General features: G+C 26.0%; 1 pseudogene; it reads right to left on the bottom strand.

Moving 5' to 3' along the window:
* Positions 1–1707: 1707 nt before the first annotated feature.
* LOC113389016 lies at positions 1708–25890 on the bottom strand (annotated as a pseudogene).

The following is a 25890-nucleotide window of genomic DNA, read 5'->3' as shown; positions in this document are numbered from 1 at the left end:
GAGATATCAAAGGAAAATCCATGTATACATTTATATATCTAATTATACACAACAAAACCTACATTTATATGAGATTCTAAAGAAAAATCCATATATATATATATTTATATATCCATTTATACACAACAAAACCTATGAGATTTTAAAGGAAAATCCATATATACATTTATATATCCATTTATACACAACAAAACCTACATTTATATATGAGATTTCAAAGAAAAATCCAAATATACATTTATATATCCATTTATACACAACAAAACCTAGATTTATATATGAGATTTCAAAGGAAAATCTATATATACATTTATATATCCATTTATACACCACAAAACCTATGATTATATAAGAGATTTCAAGGAAAAATCCATATATTCATTTATATATCCATTTATACACAACAAAACCTACATTTATATATGAGATTTCAAAGGAAAATCTATATATACATTTATATATCCATTTATACACAACAAAACCTGTGATTATATAGCAAACAACTAGTTATACATAAAAAAGCTGCAAGTAACAAAAAAAAAATCTTTAAAGATGTTTGTATTCATATTTTGCATAATTGTATCTATGTAACATACTACTAATGTAATTCATAAATAACCATTCAAAAAATACTTAATCCGAATCATTTAAATTTAAACTGGGACAAGTTTTGTGCTTTTTTTACTAACTTAATTACTCACAATCAATCATTTCAGATTAAGCTCTTCGTAAACTATTTCTTAATACATTACATGCTGTTTATCACAATATTGTTTTTTACAATATGGTTATTTACTATCTATTATAAACATTATTAATTAAAACAACAAATTGATGGTTTACATTGAGAATATGGCCATTTAACTATACTGGATGAATGAATTTAAAATGTTTATACGATATCACAATAACAGTTTAGAACTGCCTTATACAAATTTGAAATTGGGATGAGAAATTTTTTTTGCTAATGTCTAGAGTATTGTATATTTTACATATTTCCTATATTATGAAAATTTAAATTTGTTCTAAATAATAGAATTTATTTAAATGGGACGCTGCAGTAATGGAAATAAAAATTACATTTTTAATACAAACATATATATAATATTTCTAGACATGAGATATATTTTATAATATAATAAATTATATATCACTGATGCATTTAATGATAATTATGATCTCTATCTTTGGTAATAGCGTTTGTATTTTTTTTATATACGGTTTGGAACAATTTTATTGCTCTCAATTTATGGGCGAATTCTGGGATAAAATAGAAATGTTAAATGTACATTTATATTTTATCGGAAGATTAGCCTTATAGATTGGTAAACCCAATAATTTAATAAATTAGAAACAGTTATATTATTGACAACATAACTCACTTTAGAATAGTTTAATATCTTATTTATTCTATTCTATTTATTGGATAACGTTCGATTTTTTTGAAACTCGATTTTTTTAATGCCAAATGGCTCAGCACTAATTTTCAAAAATCAAAGTTTATGAAAAATTTATGATAGAAACTCCTTTTTTATACACAATAAGATTTCCTTTAGTTTAGATTTGGGTTGCATCACACTATTTATCTGCATCAAAATTCAATTATAATATTAGAAGAATTATTGTAAAAATATAAGATGCAATTAAAATTAATCAGGTGTAAGTTACATTTTCCCTAAAGGAAAGTTGCATGAACTTCCCGATGTAAAAATGATAATAAAAAGATATATATTAACCAATTTCTATTACCATTTATCTTTTATCTTCAATTAGACTATTTGCTTGTAGTTGATGCAACCCAATTTGTATATTGATATAAAAAATATAGAAAAATTGGTGTTGTACATACTTAATATGTAAAATTTCAGGAGCTGGAGTCATCAGTGTTTTGTCTATCGAAATAACGTCTCTCACGATTGTTCCTCAAACCCAATCTGAATCTGCTTCCTCTTCTTATTCCTAGTAATAAATAATTATTTTAATATAATATATATATATATATATATATATATATATATAATATATATATAATAAAGTTGCTCAAGTCATACCCCTAATTCAATTAAAAGAAAATTTTTGGTCTTTATTAGTACTTTATTAAGTTGTTTTATGATTAATAATTACTGATTCCATTGATTATAAATGATGTATAAATGGATTTATATATTTAAATATATAAATGGATTTATATATCCATTTATACACCACAAAACCTACATTTATATATGAGATTTCAAAGGAAAATTCATATATACATTTATATATCCATTTATACACAACAAAACCTATGATTATATATGAGATTTCAAAGGAAAATCCATTTATACATTTATATATCCATTTATACACAACAAAACCTACATTTATATATGAGATTTTATAGGAAAATCCATATATACATTTATATATCCATTTATACACAACAAAATCTACATTTAAATATGAAATTATAAAGGATAATCCATATATACATTTATACACAACAAAACCTACATTTATATATGAAATTAAAAAAGAAAATCCATATATACATTTATATATTCATTTATACACAACAAATCCTATATTTATATATGAAATTATAAAGGAAAATCAGAATCAGAAAATCAGGAAAATAAATTTATACACAACAAAACCTACATTTATATATGAGATTTCAAAGGAAATTCCATATATACATTTATATATCCAATTATACACAACAAAACCTACATTTTTATATGAATTATAAAGGAAAATCATATATACATTTATATATCCATTTATACACAACAAAACCTACATTTTTATATGAAATTTCGATAAAAAATCCATATATACATTTATATATCCATTCATACACAACAAAACCTACATTTATATATGAGATTGTAAAGGAAAATCCATATATACATTTATATATCCAATTATACACAACAAAACCTACATTTATATATGAAATTATAAAGAAAAATCCATATATACATTTATATATCCATTTATACACAACAAAACCTACATTTATATATGAGATTTTAAAGAAAAATCCATATATGCATTTATATATCCATTTATACACAACAAAACCTACATTTATATACAAGATTTCAAAGGAAAATCCCTTTATACATTTATATATCTATTTATACACAACAAAACCTACATTTATATATGAGATTAATTAAGGCCTATAATCGCCTATGTACTTACTATTATAAAACTAAATAGAATTTAGTCCTAGAGCAAATTTTCTTTAGTTATTAACTACCATGTCGAACATAATTATTAAAACAACTTAATAAAATAATAAACTAAAATAAAATGATGATCCCAAAACGTACTGATTGTATTTGAAAAAAATATTAAGTCTCTGGGTGATGGAACAGTTTATGGAAATGTAGGCTATTTTCTAACTTGAGCAATTTGAGCAAAATCAAAAACAAACTTTTCGCCGTTTTGCTTTTTCAAATTTTCAAAGAACCATTGCATTTATCAAAGAATGGATTTCAAAGTCGTTTTATTCAAAACTTTCATATCGGACTGTATATAACTGTTCACATGAAAACGTAGTAAATTTTATCTAGTTTTTACTAAAAAATACAGTCTCCGATACTAAATTTTCGAGATATTTGAAGAAAGTAGAAAAATGTCACAAATTTTCCATTGAATTTATCAAAATCGATTTCAAAATTGTTTAAAAATAATAATATATTCTTGGTGAACATGTGAAAATTGGAATTCAATGATATTACTATTACATGGCAAATTAAAAATGTTCTTTAACAACTTTATGAATCACTAAATTATCTGCAATAGTTTGTAAATTGTAGTAAATTCTATTTAGTACAAATTCTGTACTAATGAAAAATTGTGTTTCCGTTACAAAACTTTCGAGATATTCAAAGAAATGTAGAAAAATGTCCCGACTTTTCAAAGACTATTTAAAATAAAAGAATATAAGAAATTTTCAAAGATCCATGGCATTTTTAACAAATTTTTCGCAACAAATAGAAAATTCGAGACACCTCTTTACTTTTTGTCAAATAACTCACAAATGTTACATGGGGGCCCTCTTTTTCAGTTAGCTTAGGAGAAACTAAATAAAATTTACTGCAATTCCATTTTTGCTTACTTTCTGATATAAAAATTTCGAATAAAACGACTGAGTTTCATTTTTCATTCAATAAATAGAAAATTCGGGGCATTTTTTAGGTACAAAAATATAAATATAAATATAAAATTTACTACAATTCCATGCCAATAGTTGCACACTGTCCGATATAAAAATTTCGCATAAAACGACTCTAAATTCGACTTTTCATTATTTAGCAACAAACAGAAAATTCGGGGCATTTATTTAATTTTTGTTAAATATGTTAAATACCTTCAATTTCATTAATATTGCTAGAATCACTGGAACACAAGTCCTTGCCATCACTATAAGTATTTGTATCAGTATCTGCTCGACTGCTCGATACTGGATGAGTATCTGCATCACTATCAGTATTGTGCTCGATGACGTGAAATCGATATCTGCTATCTAATCTATAAAACCAGGGAAAAAAAATTAATTACATACAAATACTCAAGATCATATTATTATTATTATTATATTATTATACTTACTCAAAATCTTGTCTAGTATTATTATTAGTAATGATGTGCACTACAGCACTCTGAGGAGGTAAGACTACAGGTTCTGGTTCAGTAACATGCTCATCCGATTGCTTTTCTACTTCATCCTGATCTTGATCGACTTCTGGTAGAAGTTCTGAATAATATTGCTTCGAGGAAAGGTAATCGATTACTCTGCGAGGAAGTGGAAGACTAGGTATCAAATCGCGACGAACCACCTTCAGAATAATAAATCTACAACAAAAATCAATATATTATTTCAAGTATAAGTTTATTTATATTGTTTATTATATTTGTCCTTTACCCACCTGCACATATGTTGCAAGCTCTGCACTTGCTTAAACCGAGAAACAGGATGCAACAACTGGACCCTCATAGGACCCAAAGCTGGTCTCCGGTGCAGGAAAAATAAATATCTACCACTACGAGAATGCTCCACAGCGTTCTCAATGAACTCCACAATCGTCCGGGATTTAAATCTAGCGCAACTTCCAAAGCTAAAATTACCTGCAAAATATAAAATGATATTAACTTCCCATAGGGCAAGTTATAGTAATCGCAAAAAAATCGAAAATGAAAATTTTTATGTATCTTTACGTTTCAGAGGTTTCTGAATATTTTGGCATACCTTAGAAAAAATGGATGTATGTGTGTGTGTGTGTGCGTAGTATGTATGTGTGTGCGGATACAAATTTTCGTCGACGATTTCGGGAACACGAATGAAGCAATTTGAATAATTTAAAAAACATTCGATCCGTATTGATAAGGAGACGTGCTGATTAGTTTTTGGCGAAGGTAGGTCTAGCCGTTCCGAAGATATGGGGCAAAAAGTGCCAAAAACGGTACCTCAGTTTTTAATAGAACGGAGCGTCCGATTTTAATAATTCAAAAAACATTTTACTTGTATTGACAAGATGAAGATTTGATCAAATTTTTATAAGGGCAGGTTTAGCGGTTTCGGAGATCTAACGAAAAAAGTAAAAAAAAATGCCATTTTGCGGTCAAAAATGATCATTAGACATATGCACATCAAATTATCAGATATTTTATAGAGATTTTAACAATAAGTATAAATTTTGTTTACATTCCTATGGGTTCCGTACCAATGTTTACCAGTTAGACAGCGACGCGGCGATTACGCGCTTTATATTTTGTCTCTATGCATTTAAAGCAGTACGATTGCTTTGAAAAAAAGTTCAGATCTTCCAACATATGTCAAAATAAAGAAAACATTTTTTTCAAAAAAAGATTTTAAACAAAAAAATTTTAAATAATTTTTTTTTTCAATTTTTTTTTTCAAAAAAAAGTATTTTTTTGTCAAATTTATAGTTTCTCAAAAATCTTATTTTTTCGAAGTAATTTTTTTTTCAAAAATGTCAATCGTTTTTTAAAAAAATAATAATTTTTGGTACGGGAAGTTCCAGCAATTTGCCTTAAGGCACGATGCCCTAATTGCCTTAAGACAGAATTTCACTTACAGCTAGTTTATAATTTATTTAAAACAAAAGTGTGAATTATTTTAGTACCTTGGTCATGTTCAATCCTGACATGTCGGACACAGCCGTTGAGTTTAAAGGTCAATGAAAATATATAATGATGATCGCTACTGTCTCTGACTATAAAGGAGCCATCAGGCTCATTTGATAAAATTCTTTCGGCTGCTTCGCCTGATATGGGTCCCCAGTACCAGCCATACTAGGAAAATAGAAGTATTTTATAGAAAATACAAAAACAAAACAAATTTAAAAATAGAGTGTCAACCTTGGTAGTTTTACCAGAACCTGAAGAAGAACTATGTTTCCAGAAATTCCAACTGGCTAATTCTATGTTTCTTCGACGTTTCAAGTCGTTCTGAATCGTTTGATGCCAAAATAAGGCAGAATATGTATTTTTATACACGTTTTTGTAAGTTGGATTGGTTTCTGCTAAAGATCTGGGAAGCCATTTCTTCCACATTAATTAGAATATATTTTTTTATATATTGCATGGATATGACTAAAGTTTTTAAAGTCGGTTTTAAAGAAAAGGTAAAAAAAATTATATGCTTTCTCAAATTTGGTCACAAATGATTCAGAATGACTTGAACCTCGGGAAAACATGAAATTAAAGAGTCGGATTCTCATAAATGATTGCATTAAATAAATTAAAATTAAAGAAATAAGGTAAATTATATAAATAAACTAAATTAAATAAATATAATAATTATATTTAATAAATAAATAAATTAATTGATTAAATTAAATAGATTAAATTAAAATAAAATAAATAAAATTATATAAATAGATTAAATAAGTAAAATAAAATAAATAAAATTAATAAAACAAATTAAATAAAATGAATTTAGAAAAATAAATTGAATAAATCAAAATAAATACAACAATTGATTTAATTAAATAAAATAAAACAAATAGATGCAAAAATTAAATAAATAAAATAATTAGTTAATTAAACAAATAATTACGTAAATAAATAATTATATAAATATAATAAATAAATTAATTGAATTAATTGAATAAAAATAAAATAAAATCAAATAAAATAAATTAAATAACCAAATTGAATAATACAATAAATAAATAAAATAAATGAAATTCAATTAAAATCAAATAAATTAAATTATACAAATTAAATTAATTAATTAATATAAATGAATAAATATAAAAAATAATACAATCAAAATGTACAAACTAAAATAAACAAACTAAATAAAATAAATTAAATAAATTGATTAAGCAGATAAATAAATAAATTAATTAAATAGATAAATTAATTAATTAAATAGATAATAAATTAATTAATTAAATAGGTAAATTAATTTATCTATTAATTTAATAGATAAATTAATGATTAAGAAAATGAATTGATAAAAAATAAATTAAATAAATAGTTCAATAAAATAAAAAAAACAAATAGAAAAATAAATTAAATATATAAACATTATTTAGTTAATGATAAAATAAAACAAGAACAAAGTAGATTGAATAAACTGAGATAATAAATGAATTAAATAAATTTTATTAATTGTTTAATTAAATAAGTAAATAAAATAAATTAAATAAATAATAAACGAAAATTAAATAATATCAAATGAAGTAAATTATGTAAATTAATAAAACATTAAATTAATAGATAAAATAATTGATTATGAAAATGAATTATTAAAAAATAAATTAAATAAATAGTTCAATAAAATAAATGAAAAACAATTAAATAAATAAACATTATTTAGTTAATGATAAATAAAATAAAATAAGAACAAAGTAGATTGAATAAACTGAGATAATAAATGAATTAAATAAATTTAATTAATTGTTTAATTAAATAAGTAAATAAATCAAATAAAATAAATTAAATAAATATCAAATGAAGTGAATTATGTAAATTAAACAAAACAAATCAAATAAAAATAAATAAATAAAGACAAGTAAATTGAAGTCAAGAAATGAATTAAATAAATAAATTAAATCATTATAAGATGAATAAATTCGAAAATAAATTAAATAAATAGATAGATAAATATGTGAATTAAATTATTAAATAAATTAAATAAATCAATAAATTAATTGATTAATTGATTAAGTTAAATAAACTAAATAAAATAAACAAAGTAAAGAGATTCATTATTCATTATTAATATTCATTCATTATTAAGATAAATAAATACGAAAATAAATTAAGTAAATTAAATAAATATATAGATAAATATATGAATTAAATGATTAAATAAATCAAATAAATCAAATAAATCAATAAATTATTTAAATTAAATAAACTAAATAAATAAACAAATTAAACAAATTTAAATAGAATGAACAAATGAAAGGGATTAATTTATTAAATAAAATGAATTAAATTAAATAAACAAGTGAAACAAATAAAATAAAAATGAAATAAATTGAAAAAATTAAATAAAATAAAGCAAAAATAAAATAAATCAATAACTTCATCTTTCCATATGTACACACATAATATGTGTATTTTTCTTTAATCTATTTTCGATAACGACAAATACTAAATACTAAATTTGTGTGTCTTTCATCATTAAAGTTTTTATCTTTTTTATTAAAATATGCGACTGTCTATAATAAAATCTTATAAATCGTGTTACTTACATCTTTGACTTTTTCAATGCTCAAAGTAAAATCCATGCTGTTATCTTCACTTCCACCACCTTCATGAACTTCACTTTCGACCACCAATTTACCAGACGGCAAGGGAGGTAATGCTCGTTTACTCAAATCTTCAGATTTCTTTTTACCATCTGTCATTTTCTCACAATCAGTAGCTTTCAAATTCCCAACCTTTGGCTTTTTAACACCTCTATCAGGAGAGTTGAGTTTACCCCGAAATCTGAATATGTTACATAAAGTTTCCCTCAGGGAAAAGTGAGACTTTTTAGTTTTTTTCAGTTCGATTTCACTTGTTTTTGTGGCATCAGCATGTGGGGTGTTGTTGGTCACATCAGGACTCGGTGGTGAGTTTTAATTTTTTTACTTTTAGAGTTTAGAATAAAAGTTTTTCGATTTTTCTTTGATTTGACAACAATGCTAGAATCATTATTATTGTCGATTATTTTTAAAGAGTTCTTATTATAAGCACGAGTATTGACACTGGATTCACTTGAACTGGAGTACAGAGTTTGGAGGTAGTTTCGGACTTCCTCTAAGGTCATGTGCAGAGGTTCCTGGTAATAGACATAATATAACATCAAAATTTATAATAAAAATTTAGGTAAAGTTTCCTAAGTCGTACCTCGCAATATTTAGAACTTATTTAGTTAGCTTACTTAACAGCATAATTAGTTAGCATAATACAATATTGCCATTTATAATAAAAAATATAAAGCAAAGTTGCTCAAGTCAACATTTTTAGCCAAGGCTACATTTTCCTCATAGTTATAAATTACATCATCCTGTTAAACAGAACTATTTAATTGACATAATACTAATTGAAAAATTTAAAGTAAAGTTGCCTAAGTCGTACCACTGCCAAGGCTACATTCTTCCCAAATAAATACAAATTACATCATATAACACCAATATTTATATTATAAAAATACTCATTAACTTGATAAAAAAAATACTTCTAATGTATAAATTCTAATTTTCATAAAATAAGCTACTTACATTTTAAAAATAATTAAAATTAAATAAAAATACATAAGTTTATAGTAAATGAAGTAAATAATAAATAATAAAATAATTAATCTATATAAAACTTGTAAAATATTAACTTATATTTATTATAATTAATCTTTATTAGCTTTATTATAATAATAACATTACACTAATGATAATAAATAAATAAAACTATTTAATAATCAAAGACTTTTGAATTTGTAAGTACATTCGTTACTATATTATTATTATTATTATTTTTGTAGATTTTATTTTAGCAATTAAGTTCGATTTTATAACTAATAACTAAAGAAAAGTAGATCTCAGATTTAATTCTATATAGTTTCTTAGTAGCAGGTACGACTTAGGCGACTATATATAAAAAAGTTTCAGATTACAGAATGATTTTTATGTAGTTTTTTAGTAGCAGGTACGACTCAGGCGACTATATATAAAAAAGTTGATTTCAGAATGATTTTTATGTAGTTTTTTTAGTAGCAGGTACGACTTAGGCGACTATATATAAAAAAGTTGATTTCAGAATGATTTTTATGTAGTTTTTTACTAGCAGGTACGACTTAGGCGACTATATATAAAAAAGTTGATTTCAGAATGATTTTTATGTAGATTTTTAGTAGCAGGTACGACTTAGGCGACTATATACAAAAAAGTTGATTTCAGAATGATTTTTATGTAGTTTTTTAGTAGCAGGTACGACTTAAGCGACTATACGACTAAAAAAGTTGATCTTAGACTGAATTCTATGTAGTTTTTATAGTATACTTTAAAAATTACCACAGTTATATAGTAGTATGTATGACTAAGTTGAATAAATCAAATAAATCAAAATTAAATTAAACAAACCAAATCAAGTGAATGAAATAAACAAAATAAAATAATTTAATTTAAGTCACATTAAAATAAGGAAGTTCAATCAAAATTAATTATTTAAATTAAAATAAAAGGATAAATATTAATAAATTATATTAAAATAACTTAACCATATAAATTAAATACATCAAATAAACTAAACAAAGCAACATTATTAAAATAAATGAATTGAATAACTTAATAAACTATGGAAATAAGTTAAATGGAATTAAATTAACAGGAATAAGAAATAAATAAAGTAAAAATAAAATAAATTAAGTAAAACAAATAAATAAATAAATAAATAAATAAAACGAACAAAATGAATCAATTCATAAAAAATAAATATAGAAAAAAAATTAAATAAATAAATCAGCTAAATAAATTAAATAAATTAACATGAGTAAGAAATAAAATAAGTAAATAAATTAAACAAATAAATTAAAAAAAGAAATAAAATTAATGAAATAAATAAATGAATTAATTAGTTAATTTCATCAAATTTAAATAAATAAAATCAAAATAAATAAAATTAAAATAAATCAAGGAAAATAAATAAAATAAATAAAACGAACAAAATAAATATATAAAAAAAAATTAAAGAAATAAATCAGTTAAATAAAGAAATTAAATAAAATAACATAAATAAGAAATAAAATAAGTAAATGAATTAAAAAAAAGAAATTAATTACAAAAATGAAATAAATAAATGAATTAAATAATTAATTTCATTAAATTATAAATAAATTACGAAATTAAAAAATAAAATTAAAATAAATGAAATTAAAATAAATGAAATTAAAATAAATGAAATTAAAATAAATGAAATTAAAATAAATGAAATTAAAATAAATGAATTTAAAATAAATGAATTTAAAATAAATGAATTTAAAATAAATGAATTTAAAATAAATGAATTTAAAATAAATGAATTTAAAATAAATGAATTTAAAATAAATGAATTTAAAATAAATGAATTTAAAATAAATGAATTTAAAATAAATGAATTTAAAATAAATGAATTTAAAATAAATGAATTTAAAATAAATGAATTTAAAATAAATGAATTTAAAATAAATGAATTTAAAATAAATGAATTTAAAATAAATGAATTTAAAATAAATGAATTTAAAATAAATGAATTTAAAATAAATAAAATTAAAATAAATAAAATTAAACCAAATAAAATTAAAACAAATAAAATTGAAATATATTTAAAAAACATAGAAATGAAAATAAATTCAATCAATCAAGACTATTGTGTAAATTGCAACTTATAGGACTATTAGAAAAGTTGATCTCAGACTGAATTCTATGTAGTTTTTATAATATGCGACTTAGGCAACTATAAAACTAGAAAAGCTGATTTCAAACTGAATTCACTATAGTAATTTAGTAGTAGGTACGACTAATGCGACTATAGGACTAGAAAAGCTGTTTTCATACTGAATTCTATATAGTTTTCACAGTATAATATAAAAATAAGCACATAGTTTAATAGCAATAGGCACGACGCACGACTAAGGCTGTAGGCGGTACGACTTAGGCAACTATAGGACTAGAAAAGTTTCTCATTGTGAATTTTATATGATTTTATATAGTTGTTTCATTTAATTTTTTTCATTTGTTTATTCAATCCATTTTATTTATTGAATTAATCTCTTTAATTTGTTTATTAACTTCCCGTAGGGTAAGTTATTGTAATGGGCCAAAAATCGGAATTGAAAATTTTTACATTTCTCGACGTTTGAAAGGTTTCTGAACGTTTTGGCATGCCTCAGAAAAAATGGATGTGTGTGTGTGTGTGTGTGTGTGTGTGTATGTATGTATGGATACAAATTTCCGCCCACGTTTTCGGGCGTACGGATCAACCGATTTGAATGGTTTAAAAAACATTCGATTCCTATTAATAAGGAGAAGAGATGATTAGTTTTTGGCAAAGACAGGTCCAGCAGATAAGGAGCAACGAGTGCAGAAAATAGAAATCGAGTTTTTGAGAGAACGGAGCATCCGATTTGAATGATCTAAAAAACATTCAATTAGTAATGATTGGGAGAAGGGGTTATTAGTTTTTCGCAAAGGCAGGCCCAGCCATTTAGGAGATACAGAGCTAAATGTACAAAAAATGGCAGTTTTTGAGAGAACTAAGCGTCCGATTCAATTGATTCAAAGAACTTTCTGCTTGTCTTAACAAAATAATTGATTTTGGAAAAAAAATTTTGTACCATTTTTTTTTTTTTTTTTTTAATTTTTTGTATATCGAAAATAATTCAGATTTTATTTTTAATTCTGACTATAGTTCTAATATACTTTAAACAAATAATTTCAACTCTGCAATTCAGTTTATATAATTCTTATAAATATTTGACAATGTTACAATATTTATAATAATCTATTTGAAAACATTCAGTATTCCTCGAACATTTCATTACGGTACGGGAAGTTCCAGCAATTTGCCTTAAGGCACGATGCCACCCACCCCACTAGTTTTATTTAAATTTGTTTATTTAATATATTTAGTTTATAGTTTTTTTAATAGCAAATATGACTCTAAGTGGTACGACTTAGGCGACTGCAGGCCTCAATAGTGCCGAAAGCACATTTTGGCAAAACGTAAAAATATCTATTTCAGTAATTGTTAATCATAAAGCCAACTAAATAAAGCTTCAATAAATGGCAAAAAATTATTTTAATTTAATCAGTAAATATTATAGCACTATTTCTTTAAGGGTACCCCTTAGGCAACCTCACCATGATCATAAGTAAATATGAATTTGAATTCTCACCTGTGAAACATGAGCCAAACTTGTAGTGCCCGAAGATCCTGCAACACTATGCCGTTTGTCATTGATATAAGTTTTATTATTGATCGTATTATTGACACTTGGCATATCCTGCACATCTAAATCGCATGCTCTGAAATTATAAACCAGTATGAAATCCATTATCCTGATTTGTCTAATTCCTTTTATTTATTACCTTTCTGGTACACAACATTGTTCACAAGCTGAAGTATTCCTCCTTCTCTTCCTCTGGGCCGATGTATGTTCGATTTGTTTTTTGGCTTGTCGAAGATGAGTGTTGTGCAGTATTCCATTTGGTGACCCGATTGAAGATACAGTGCCCTTGGAAGGTCTCACTGTGTCCACGGGGAGAGTGTATATATCACTATCGCAAGGGACATTGTAGACATCCCTTAAATATCCTTGAAAAAGATAATATTTATAGATTTTCATTAAGATTGAATGGCTGTTAATATTAAATATTACCATTGAGAGCCTCGTGAGACATTGCTTGCGTGATAAAATCGCTGTCATCTCCATTTTTAGCTGTGAGTGAATTGTGAGAGCTGTAAAGTCTTGGCACCGATACTGGAGTTGTGAGAATTCTGTGACGAGCTGGACTTGCTGATGCAAAAGTTGCCACAGGTCTCAGAATACTAAAATAGAAAATAATAAAACTGTTAGGCAAAATCCTTCTCAAAAACAACGTGTAGTAAAACACTTGTAGGAAACAACTGGCTTCTTCATCCATCCATCCATCAACTTTTACCTCAAGATTTTTCATTCTAAGTTAAATTATTATAAAAATTACTTGTTATTGTGGTTTTTAGTATTTTAAAGTCGGTAAAGGTAAAAAAGTACATACTTTTCCAAATTTGGTCACAACTGATTCAGAATGACTTGAACTTCGGGTAAATACAAAATTAAAGAGTCGTATTTTCTGGCAAAAACATAAAATTCTGCTTTGCAAATTTACATAAATAAATTGATGCACTAAATAAATTAAAATTGAAGAAATAAGGTAAATTAAATAAATATATTAATTATATTTAATGAATAAATAAATGAGTTGATTAAATTATTTAAATTAAATTAAATTAAATGGATTAAATTAAAAAATAATTAATTAAATTAAAATAAATTATTTGAATTAAAATAAATCAATAAAATCAGAAAAATAAAATCAATAAAATTGATAAAACTAATTAAATAAAATAAATAAATCAATTAAATTAATTAAATAAAATAAAACATATATATAGATAAAAAAATAACTAAAATAATTAATAAATTAAACAAATATATAAGTAAATTAATAAATAGATAAATATAATAAAAAATTAAATAAATAAAATAATTAATTAAACAAGTAAATAAGTGAATGAATAGATAAATATAATAAATAAATTAAATTAATTAAGTAAAATAAAATTAGGATATGAAAAAATTAATAGACAAATATAATAAATAAATTAAATTGAATTAAAATAAATAGGATAAAAATATGAAATTAAATGAAATAAATAAAATAACTAAATTAAATAAATATGATAAATAAATAAATCATATTAAATTAAAATAAAATAAATAGATAAATTATATAAATAAAATAAATCAGAAAAAATAAATAAAATTAAAAATACAAATTAAATAAAATTAATTGAGAAAAATAAATTGAATAAATTAAATACATCAATTAAATTAATTAAATAAAATAAAACAAATAGATAAAAAAATTAAATAAATAGAATAACTAATTAAACAAATAAATAAGTAAACGAATAGATAAATATAATAAATAAATTAAATTGAATTAAAATAAATAAATGAAATTAAATGAATAAAATCAAATAAATTAAATTATATAAATTAAATTAACTAAATGAAATAAATAAAATAAATAATCAAATTAAATAAAAATAAATAAATTAATAAAAGCAAACAAATAAAATAATTAATTAATTAAGCAAATAAATAAGTAAATAAATAAATTGAATTAAATTATATAAACTAAATTAAATAAATATAATAAATAAATTAAATTAATATAAATAAATTAAATAAATGAATAAAATCAATTAAATAAAATAACTAATTAATTAAACAAATAAATGAATAAATAAATATAATAAATAAATTAAACTGAATCAAAGTAAATAAAATGAAGTGAATAAATTAAATTAAATAAAAACAGATAAATTATATAAATTAAATAACTAAATTAAATAAATATTATTATTAATAAAATAAAAAAATACAAACAAAATGTACAAAATAAAATGAGCAAACTATATAAAATGATTTAAAATAAATTGTTTTAATAGATAAATAAATTAATTCAATAGAAAAATAAATTAATTGATTGTGAAAATAAATAGATAAAATAAATAAATGAATAAATAAAATAGACAAGTAGGTAAATAGATGTTAAATTATTATAAATTCTAATTCGTTATTATGGTTTTTAGTTCTTTAGAAGTGCAATATTGAATTTTTGTAAAAATATTTTATATGACAACTACTTGGACAGCTAGCTGACTCGTACAGCAGGGTCATTTCTGATGAGAACACTCTGATAGCAAAAGAGTAATTTTTTTTTTTTGAAAAATGTTAAAATATATAATATGACTAGTACTTGGATTAGCTTGCTTGGGTCATTTCTGCTAAGAAGACTCTGGTAGTAAAAAAAATTAATAATTATCAAATAAGTAAACAAATGTACCTCTCATTACAAATGTCTCGATTAGTCCCAATTGATCTTGGTCCTCGTAGGGAATATTTCAAAGAGCTTTTCCAATCACTTTCAGCTTCGTCTTCAGCAGGTAGATCATAAATTCTATTATCTAAGGATGGTGGACTATCCTGGAAAACAGAAATAGATAGGATAAGTAAAATAGGATAATCTGGAACACAAAGGTCCAATTTGACTAATTGTGATTATGATGTAAAAACTAAAACAACTACATCATATCAAGTAAACAACTATCTCAATATGATCAATAAACTTTATCAATTGTTTGCCCTCTGCTTTAAAATAATATCGTAAAAAAGTCCCATACTTCACTCGTTTTTGATACAACGGTGATGGATCTTTTTACCCTTTCTACCCTTAATTTTTTTACCACATACCTGAAATTCTGGAGGTGGATCTATCGGCAAATTGACAAAATGTGGTCCTTTCTTCAGTGTATTAAAATGCTCACCGCACATCCCACCAGAATCTGAATAGTCCAGTGAATCATACTGAGACAACGATTTATCTTCACCATCACTATCAGGTAACTGTGGATTATAACAAACCATTATTATATAATAATAATTTTTAACATGATATAACAAGCTGTAATATGCGTATCCGTACAAATGCAACGGAAGTGCGTAAAATAAGATAAGAGTCGAGTGCCAGCGATTCGTCATTCGTTCTCGATGATATCATTTCTATACGGGTCGATTGTGATTAGTCGTCGTGTATGTGAATAGAGATCTGTCGTTGTATGCGTACCGGCATCAACGTTGTATGCGTACCGATATCAACAAGGAAATCGGCATAGATAAATAAACATTTTAAAGTTACATTATAGTACAAATCTTGATGAAAAATGCCTGAATTGGAAGAATATTTTACCTTGTTCCTTGAAAATAATAAAACAAATTAGACATTTGTGAGGTGTACTAAACGTAAGTTTATTGATTAGAAATTATTTCTATATTATTCGTAGTTTCTATAAATCTTTGAAGTTATTAAAATGGAAAGACAAATATTACAGCTGTTCAAAGAATGTGATTATATCGCCAGCGAAAAAGTAAAAAAATACCATCTGTCAATGAATGTATGTTAATTTTAATTACATTAAGTTCTTCAAATTACACAATTATTATATGATGAGTGAAGTTGCAAAAACAATATTTGTTTAGGCGTTGTTTAACATAATTCACATTGTGAACGAATATTATAGAATTTATTCAGAAATTACATCATTCCTCTAATAAAGGTTCATTTCTAAATGCTAATTACAATGACAAACCGATCATGTCATATTTGAAGTATGACTTTAATTACATTATTGTTTTTAAATATTATACATATTTTTAATGCTATTATAAATGTATATAATTATTTAAATGTGTATAATGGTCGACACTAATAAATGTGTCCATCACAAGTGTTACCATATTACTGATGAACATTATTCAAAATTGTAATACGATGTATTTATTTTTACTTAAATGCCATCTTGTACAGTAGCAAATAAGTTTTACTTCAATCGCGTGTGAACCTTACGCGCACTCTTTTTATGCGTATGCTTACATAATATTGCATATGAATTTGTAGTCTGATATCAGTTGAGTATTTATGAAATTAATTTGTTGAAAAAATTAATAGAGGTGCAAACATTTTTTTTATTAAAGCAGGGGCGCGCATTGCAAAAAAGGTTGCATACCACTGTGTTATCATAGAGGAGTTATATCCAAATCGATCCGACTTCGGTATATAGAGTAAGATAGCAGTAGAGTTCGTTAACTCCGAGGATATAACTCTTCTCTCTCGCAGTAGTCATGAGAGATATATAGATCCGAGAGAGCGAGTCATATCCTCATGTGTCCGATCCCTCTACTCGTATCCAGAGATTATTTTACACATACAGATATGTACTATAGTCGACTGAATTTTAGTCGAGTCAATAAAGGCCGACAGAGAGTCCATAGAAACAGCTCCGATTTTGTTCATTTTTTATACAATTTTATTTATTAGCTTCCCGTAGGGTATGTTATTGTAATCGAAATCGAACAATCAAAAGTAATTTTTTTTCATAAGAGGTACCCTTGGATAAAATGGATGTGTTAGTATGCGTGGATACAATTTTTCGTCGACGTTTTCGGGCGCACGAATTAACCGATTTGAATGGTTCAAAAAACATTCGATTTCTATTGATAGGGAGATGTGCCGATTAGTTTTTGGCAAAGGCAGGTCCAACCGTTACGGAGATACGGAGCAAAGAGTGCAGAAAATACAAATCGAGTTTTTGAGAGAACGGAGTATCAGATTTGAATGATCTAAAAAATATTAAATTTGTAATGATTGGGATAAGAGGTGATTAGTTTTTGGCAAAGGCAGGTCCCGCCATTTCGAAGATACAGAGCTAAATGTATAAAATAGCAGTTTTTGAAGAACTAAGCGTTTGATTTTAATGGTTCAAAGAACTTTCTGCTTGTATTGACAAAACAATTGCTTTTGAGGTTAAAAAATCATTACATCTTTTTTTATTTTCCATGAAATATTTTTGTAATTTTGGATTAAAAATTCAAAAAATAACCCAGGCTAAGCACAGTCTAAGCGCCACTCTGGTATAAATGTTTACCCAAGTGCGTTTAGACTGACTATACGGGAGCACTTTTTCAATTTTATGTAAATTAGGTAACTATTTTTTTTTTTTTGAAATTGAATTCGAAATGAAATGACGATTGTTAATGTCCTGGCGATAAATTGATTTGTGATTTACATTTGATTTACATTTTGATTTCAGATATACCAAGATAGCAAAAATAATGAAAATTACTGAATTTGTAATAATATATTTGAAAACGTTTAAAATTTCTCGAATATATCATTACGGTACGGGAAGTTCCAGCAATTTGCCTTAAGGCACGATGCCATACACCACTAGTTAATTTTTTTATTTTGTCAACACAAGTGAAATGATTTTTAAATCATTCAAATCGGACATTATCTCAAAAACTGAATTTTACACAAATAAACACCTGTAAATTTTTATTTTGATATCACTTATAAAACTTACGATCATATAAATGTTAATTGATTCCTGAAACATTATAATTTTGTATTAATAACAACAATAATACGGAAGAAAAGATATAATTTATTTCCATATAAAAACTATGTTCGAATTTACAAGTGTGGGGATTGTACTTATCGTAAAAATAAGAAAAACATAAAAACTGAAGTGAATAAATTTTATTAATAACCTTTTCAAGCCAGATGTCAAAAAGAATATTTTTTATTAACATTAGATTATTGGGCTGGTCAAACGTACGAAGTATCATTCTCATAATAGTAAATTTGAACATTGTTTGGAAATTTGGCTAAATTTGGAAATAAATTATATCTTTTCTTCCGTATAATACAAAATTATAATGTTTCAGGAATCAATTAACATTTATATGATCGTAAGTTTTATAAGTGATATCAAAATAAAAATTTACAGGTGTTACGGAGAACTTTATTATGGAATATTCAGCAAAAAATATAAAATTAATCGAAAACTCAAATAAATGTCAATATTATTTACACGTGAAATTATAAATATCAAACAAAAATAATAAAAAAATATTATATCTGAATTGGGAATTGAACCCCGGAGCAAAAATTAGAATTCCACGACGATATCCACTAGGCCAATCTGCTATTGATAAGGAATAGCACTGCAAGCTATGCATTACGCGCGCTGCTAAAATGCAAACTTTTTTTAATTTTTATAATTAAACCGCTTTTCATAGGCCTCTAATATTTTACCACGGTCAGTTTGGGCATCAAGTCTACCATTGTGCCAAGTTTCATCAAAATCCGAGACGAGCAACGCGCGGGTTCTACTTATAAGGACGGTTGCCTGTTTCGCGCTTTCATTGACTCGACTAACATCATCTACCTGGGTTTGGGTGGAAGTTGCGCCTGTGTAGAAGACTCGATGTTTAACGAAACCCATAGAATGCGCCAATGTAGTTTTGTGTGAGCACTGTGCACGTGTTGCAAGGAATCGTGTCCGGAGCTATGCCCGAATAATTAATACAATTGTGAGTAAAGTATTCAATTCATAAACTTTTATATAAATCTGTGAGTGACTGGGCATTCGTCATCAGCGAAATGGCGACGAGACGCAAGACCAGCACTATCTGGAACCATTTCACTTTAAAAGATGGCAAAGCACAATGCAACTACTGCTCGGAATTTTTATCAACATGTGCTTCTAATACCGGGAATTTAGCGAGACATCTAAGAAGAAAACATCCCGCCGTAGCATTTTGTCTGGGAATAAAGCGTGAGTCCGGAATATTCGACAAAACGTCCTCAGAAGCTTCGACATCGAAAACAGAGCATGATCATACAATGGAACATATAGATAATTATGATTACATGCAAAATACAGATCCTCTGTTTATGCACGAAGCGTCTGAAATAGATGCACAATTAGTCAAAATGATTGCAAGGGATGTCCATTCATTGAGTATAATCGAGGGACCTGAATTTAGAAAACTGTTGATGCTGTTAAATCCTGGTTATAACGTGCCAACTCGAGAAACTTTGACGCAAACTTTGTTGCCACAAATTTATGAACAGACTTTGAATAGTGTGGGCAACGAAATATCAAATGCGACCTCAGTATGCATCTCAATTGAAACATGGACATCGTTCAAAGGTAAATTCTATATGGTATTAACAGCACATTACATAGATAAAGATCATAATCGGTGTGCCAAGTTATTAAGCAGCTTGCGGTATACCGGATTAGAAATAAACGCTTTATTAAAAAATGAATTAAACAAGTGGGACGTATTGGAAAAAATAGAGGCTGTAGTGAGTGATATCAGCCCAGCCATCCATAAAGCACTTACTATCGAAGGATGGTCTAAAATAACTTGCTTTGCGAATATCCTAAATAACGTCTTACTTAATGGAATTCGTGAACTCCATGCAGCAGTTATCAAAATGAAACAAGTTGCAGAAAATCATGAAGAAAGCCTGCTATCGCCAGAGTTGATAGAAGATATGACGTACAGATGGAATTCGTTATATGATATTCTGAATTGTATCATTGCAAGTAAAGACCATCTCTCAGAAGAAGATTGGGAGATAGCAGAGCACAGTCTGCAAATTCTCAAACCATTCTATGAAGTCACTATGGAAATATCTGCTGATAAACATGTGTCATTATCCAAAATTATTGTGTACTGTCGCCTTTTATGCCAACACTTGGATATACATAAACGCAAAGAAACAGTACCAATTGTTAAAAAACTGATAAAAGAACTAAGAGACTCCATGCATCGAACCTTTTACATCAATCATGATGTGGAATCTAATCAACTGTACGCTGAAGCTACAATCCTGGATCCAAGATTCAAGAAAAACGGTTTCAGCGATCAAACAAAATACTACAAAGCATTTGCAAACTTAAGACAAACCTTCCAAGAAAACTGTGCACCGATTCAAAAAACCCAGGACTTATTCCCAGGATCCATATGGGAGCAGTACATCATCGAAAACTCTGTCCCTGAATATGATGGTTCAGGTGCTATTGAATTAGAGAGATACATCGATGAGCCAATTGTGAGTCTTCATGAAGATCCATTGATGTGGTGGTCTTCACGAAAACTGGTTTATCCACATTTATATGAAGTTGTGTTAAAAAGATTAAATATTCCTGGAAATGCTATACCTGGTGAGAGAATTTTTACAAAAGCTGGAAGTGAACTGAATGAACGAAGGGCAAGTTTGGGGTCGAAATATTTGGCTGAACTGCAGTTTATTGCTAGCAACGCAGATTGAATATAAGTTCATTTATATCCATAATTTGTGTAATGATTATATTGAAGTTTAATAAAAATATTCCAATTAATGACTTATCTATACTTATAATTAAAATTAGATAAAAATAAAGACATTATTCAAAAAAATTCAAAACCTCAAATAAAATATAATTTTTCTTTCCTGAGCTTTTAAAAATTTCATGTTACAGTATGGGAAATTTCAGTAACTTACCTTAAGGCACAATACCATGCACCACTAGTCAAAATTTGTTTGGTTCTGCTTGTTTTGATTAATCTTCGAAAAGGACTTGACCGATTTATTAATCATTTGTTAAGTGTGTTTTTTATATGGACCAAAATAATATAATGCAAGTAAGCCCAATATTGTTAAGGTCCAGCAAATACAATCAAAGATTTGTAAGGTGAAACTAGATCCAACCCTTTTCTGGTTGGATAAGGTGAAACTAGATAAAATTTACTATAAATCCACATCAACAGTTATATACAGGCCAATACAAAAGTTTTGAATAAAACTACTTTGAATTTGATATTTCGTATTTTAGCAAAAAAAATAAAATAAAATTCGAGACATTTTTTTAGTTTTTGGCAAATATCTCACAAATTTTATATGAAAGCACCCTTCTTTAGTTAGATAGGGTAAAACTAGATAAAATTTACTACAAATTCTTATAAACACTTATATACAGTCCGATACAAAAGCTTTGAATAAAACGACTTTGAATTTGATATTTCATTATTTAGCAATAAATAGAAAATCTGGGACATTTTTTTGGTTTTTATCAAATAACTCACAAATTTTATATGAAAGCACGCCTTTTCAGTTAGATAGGGTGAAACTAAATCAAATTTACTGCAAATCCATATCAGCAGTTATATACAGTCCGAAAAGTTTTGAATAAAACGACTTTGAAATCGATTTTTCATTCTTTACAGATGCAACTTGATTCGTCTCCAATTTTACAATTTGAAAATATCTAATGTTGATAAAGTATTTAAAGATACAGACAATACTTCATGTATCAACAATTGAGGTTCATCCAAATGACTTAAAAAGACCTTAATGAACCAGCTATAAGAAGCCTTAAAAAATCAGGATCTAGACTAGCCTTAACAATGACAATTTGATTGATATTATAATATCAAGAGCATAGAAGGCATAAAGATTGTGCTTCCTCTTGTAAACTATTAATAAAAACCAGACGCCTGGCAACAAATATACAGAATTATACAATAAATTTAATATAGAATTTTGTGATATGAGTGGAACGAATATTAAATGTCAAATATGAACAATATGATTTTTAACACACACTTTATTTGGTAATTAGAGACGTTTCGAGGCCATGGTATGCCTCAACAGTTACTTATATACTACACATTCTTTAATATTTAATTTTTGAAAATACAGTGGCAAGCTTTGTAAGAAATAGTTGGTATTTTTTGTATTTTCAAAAATTAAATGTCATTTAAATAGAAAATTAAAGAATGTGTTAGTACATAAGTAACTATTTTGAAATTACACAGAAGACGAGGCATGTCACGGTCTCGAAACGTCTGTAATTACTAAATAAAGTGTGTTAAAAATCTGAGTGTTGTATTGTTCATATTTAAAATTCAATAAATTTAATATTTATTAAATAGTTGTACATATTATAGTTCTTTATTTTGTTATTTTGATATTGAAACATTAAGCCCCTTGTCCTGTAACACAAAAGTGCAATTTAATTTAAGAAGCTGCTAAGAGAAGTTATGTATATATACTTCTATGTAAAGTATAAAGTAAAAATCATTAAGAAATGGATAAACAAGTGGCTAGAAATCATCAATGAATGTAAATCAACCCACATAACAAATATATAGGCTTCATCTTGACTCTAAATTAATTAATTAAAGCAAGGTGATGCACTTTTGCACGCAGATCACATTTTATATGATCAATATGGATTTTGGAGATTATCCAGTTAAATATAACCTGAATGTGCATATATCATATGATTCAACTGCTTTTATAGCAAAGAGATACTCCTATGAGTCATGTAAGGTTAGGTTAATTTGGAGCATGGTTCGGACACAGGAATAAGTCTCCACAAGCCTTGGTTGCATTGGCAACACAAATATATTCATCCAAGATGCAGGATTTTATCAATTGACTGTTTAATCAATGATTTTGTTCTATAAACAATAACATCTTTCAATAGTAGTGTCTCTGTTGGTGCCAAAATGAACTTCTAAATGTAAAATCAGTGTCAATATACAATTCAATATATGTATCTTATATATAAAATTCTTCTGTGTGGGTGTATGGTTTGATACTTCTCCTAAACGTTTATTCGGATTTTGATTTTTCTTTTTAGAGTTTGTCAAAGGAAATTTTTAAGATTTAATGAACAATAAAACTATAGTAATATTGGAGAAATAAATGGCTAAAACTACAAAAAACCACTAATCATTGTTTGATATTTGAACTATCATCTGCTAGAAATGTCAATTGAAATTATGAGCCAAGATAATATTAGAATGTAATACACAAGAAAAATGTAACGTCTACTTTATTATTGACAAAAAGCACCTGAGATGTGCCAGAAATTAAAATAATATAAGATACAGTCAACAGTATATGTTTGGCAGATGAAATTATATAATTCCTATTATTATTATTCAGTTTAATAAATAACACAACAAGTCCAAATTTGCATATAAATTATTTTTTTAAACTTGTGCATGTCACATTTTGGTTTACTTCACTAAATTATTTAACAATACAAAACAATACTTCTACTCAATAAAAAAATGATTTAGAATTTTGTTTAATTTGTCAAAAATTCATTTGTTTGGCATCGGACATGGAATATATTTAGTTAGTTGATGGTAGATTGAATAGTGCACATAAGAACTAGATTTTACAAATTAATTCACCTAAGATTTGAACATAAACAATAATGTTTATTTAGTTATTAGTAAGAAAAATGTACTTTAGAAATTATAATTGCCAAAAAGCAACTAATATATGAAAATTATAGACTAAATTTTGACGCAATCATGTTGTGTGGTAAAATCAAATATGATCAAGTTCTTTTACCGCAGATACTTATTTTTCTCTAAAATTCTTATACTGCTTATGTTAAGACCATAAATGAATCACAAAGGCAGGACATCAAATGGAATATTAAAAAGTATAGGATAGGATATTAAAAAATTTGGAACTTTTGAATTGTAGACGTGGGTACAGGACAAAGTCTATCGGGTCATTTAGTATTCATACAAGCACTACATTGGCACCAAAATAAAACAATTCAGACTAAGAGTCAAAAATGTGGTTGATTGGACATGTCTCTTGAAGTCTACGAAAGTGTAGTTACTCCAATCTCGAGTTATGGTACTCAACTTTTGAAACTGCTCGGCAAATCAAAAATACACATCATTGATGAATTAAATGTTATTGCAGCTACATTATACTAACCTAACCTTAACAACCCTAAGCAATTCTTGATCCAAGCAAAGGTCTCCTCAAGTTCCACCTCAGAATTGTCTTTACATACAAGTCTATATTATAACTATCATGTCTATTATTATTATTACCTCACAGATAACTCGTTCCCCGCTGACAGATCCACTGGAGACCGAGCCACAGGTCAGAGGTAATCCACTGTCTTCAGAAATGCTGATAGGTGTTTCAGACCAACCAGAAAATGAAGGCGGGGATTCCATAACATCAATTCATGCTGATGTTATGCTGACGACTATCACGTTAGCACATTTTTCTAAGAATCTTCAAATTAACACACAGAGATTTTCTAAGGTCTACAAAAGTAATTGGATTATTTTTCACATATTGCACAAATTATAGATGGGTAATGGAGATAATATTTAAATTAGATATTTGGATGTTGAGATGTATGTTTTGTCAGAAATCGGCACTGATTTGCAAAAACTATTCTGTA

Source organism: Ctenocephalides felis, unplaced genomic scaffold (assembly GCF_003426905.1).
Source record: "Ctenocephalides felis isolate EL2017-DRISC unplaced genomic scaffold, ASM342690v1 CF-g0.4_SCAFFOLD_03573, whole genome shotgun sequence".
Lineage (NCBI taxonomy): Eukaryota > Metazoa > Arthropoda > Insecta > Siphonaptera > Pulicidae > Ctenocephalides > Ctenocephalides felis.
Note: the sequence above shows the minus strand (reverse complement) of the source record. Positions and strands in the feature narration are given on the sequence as shown.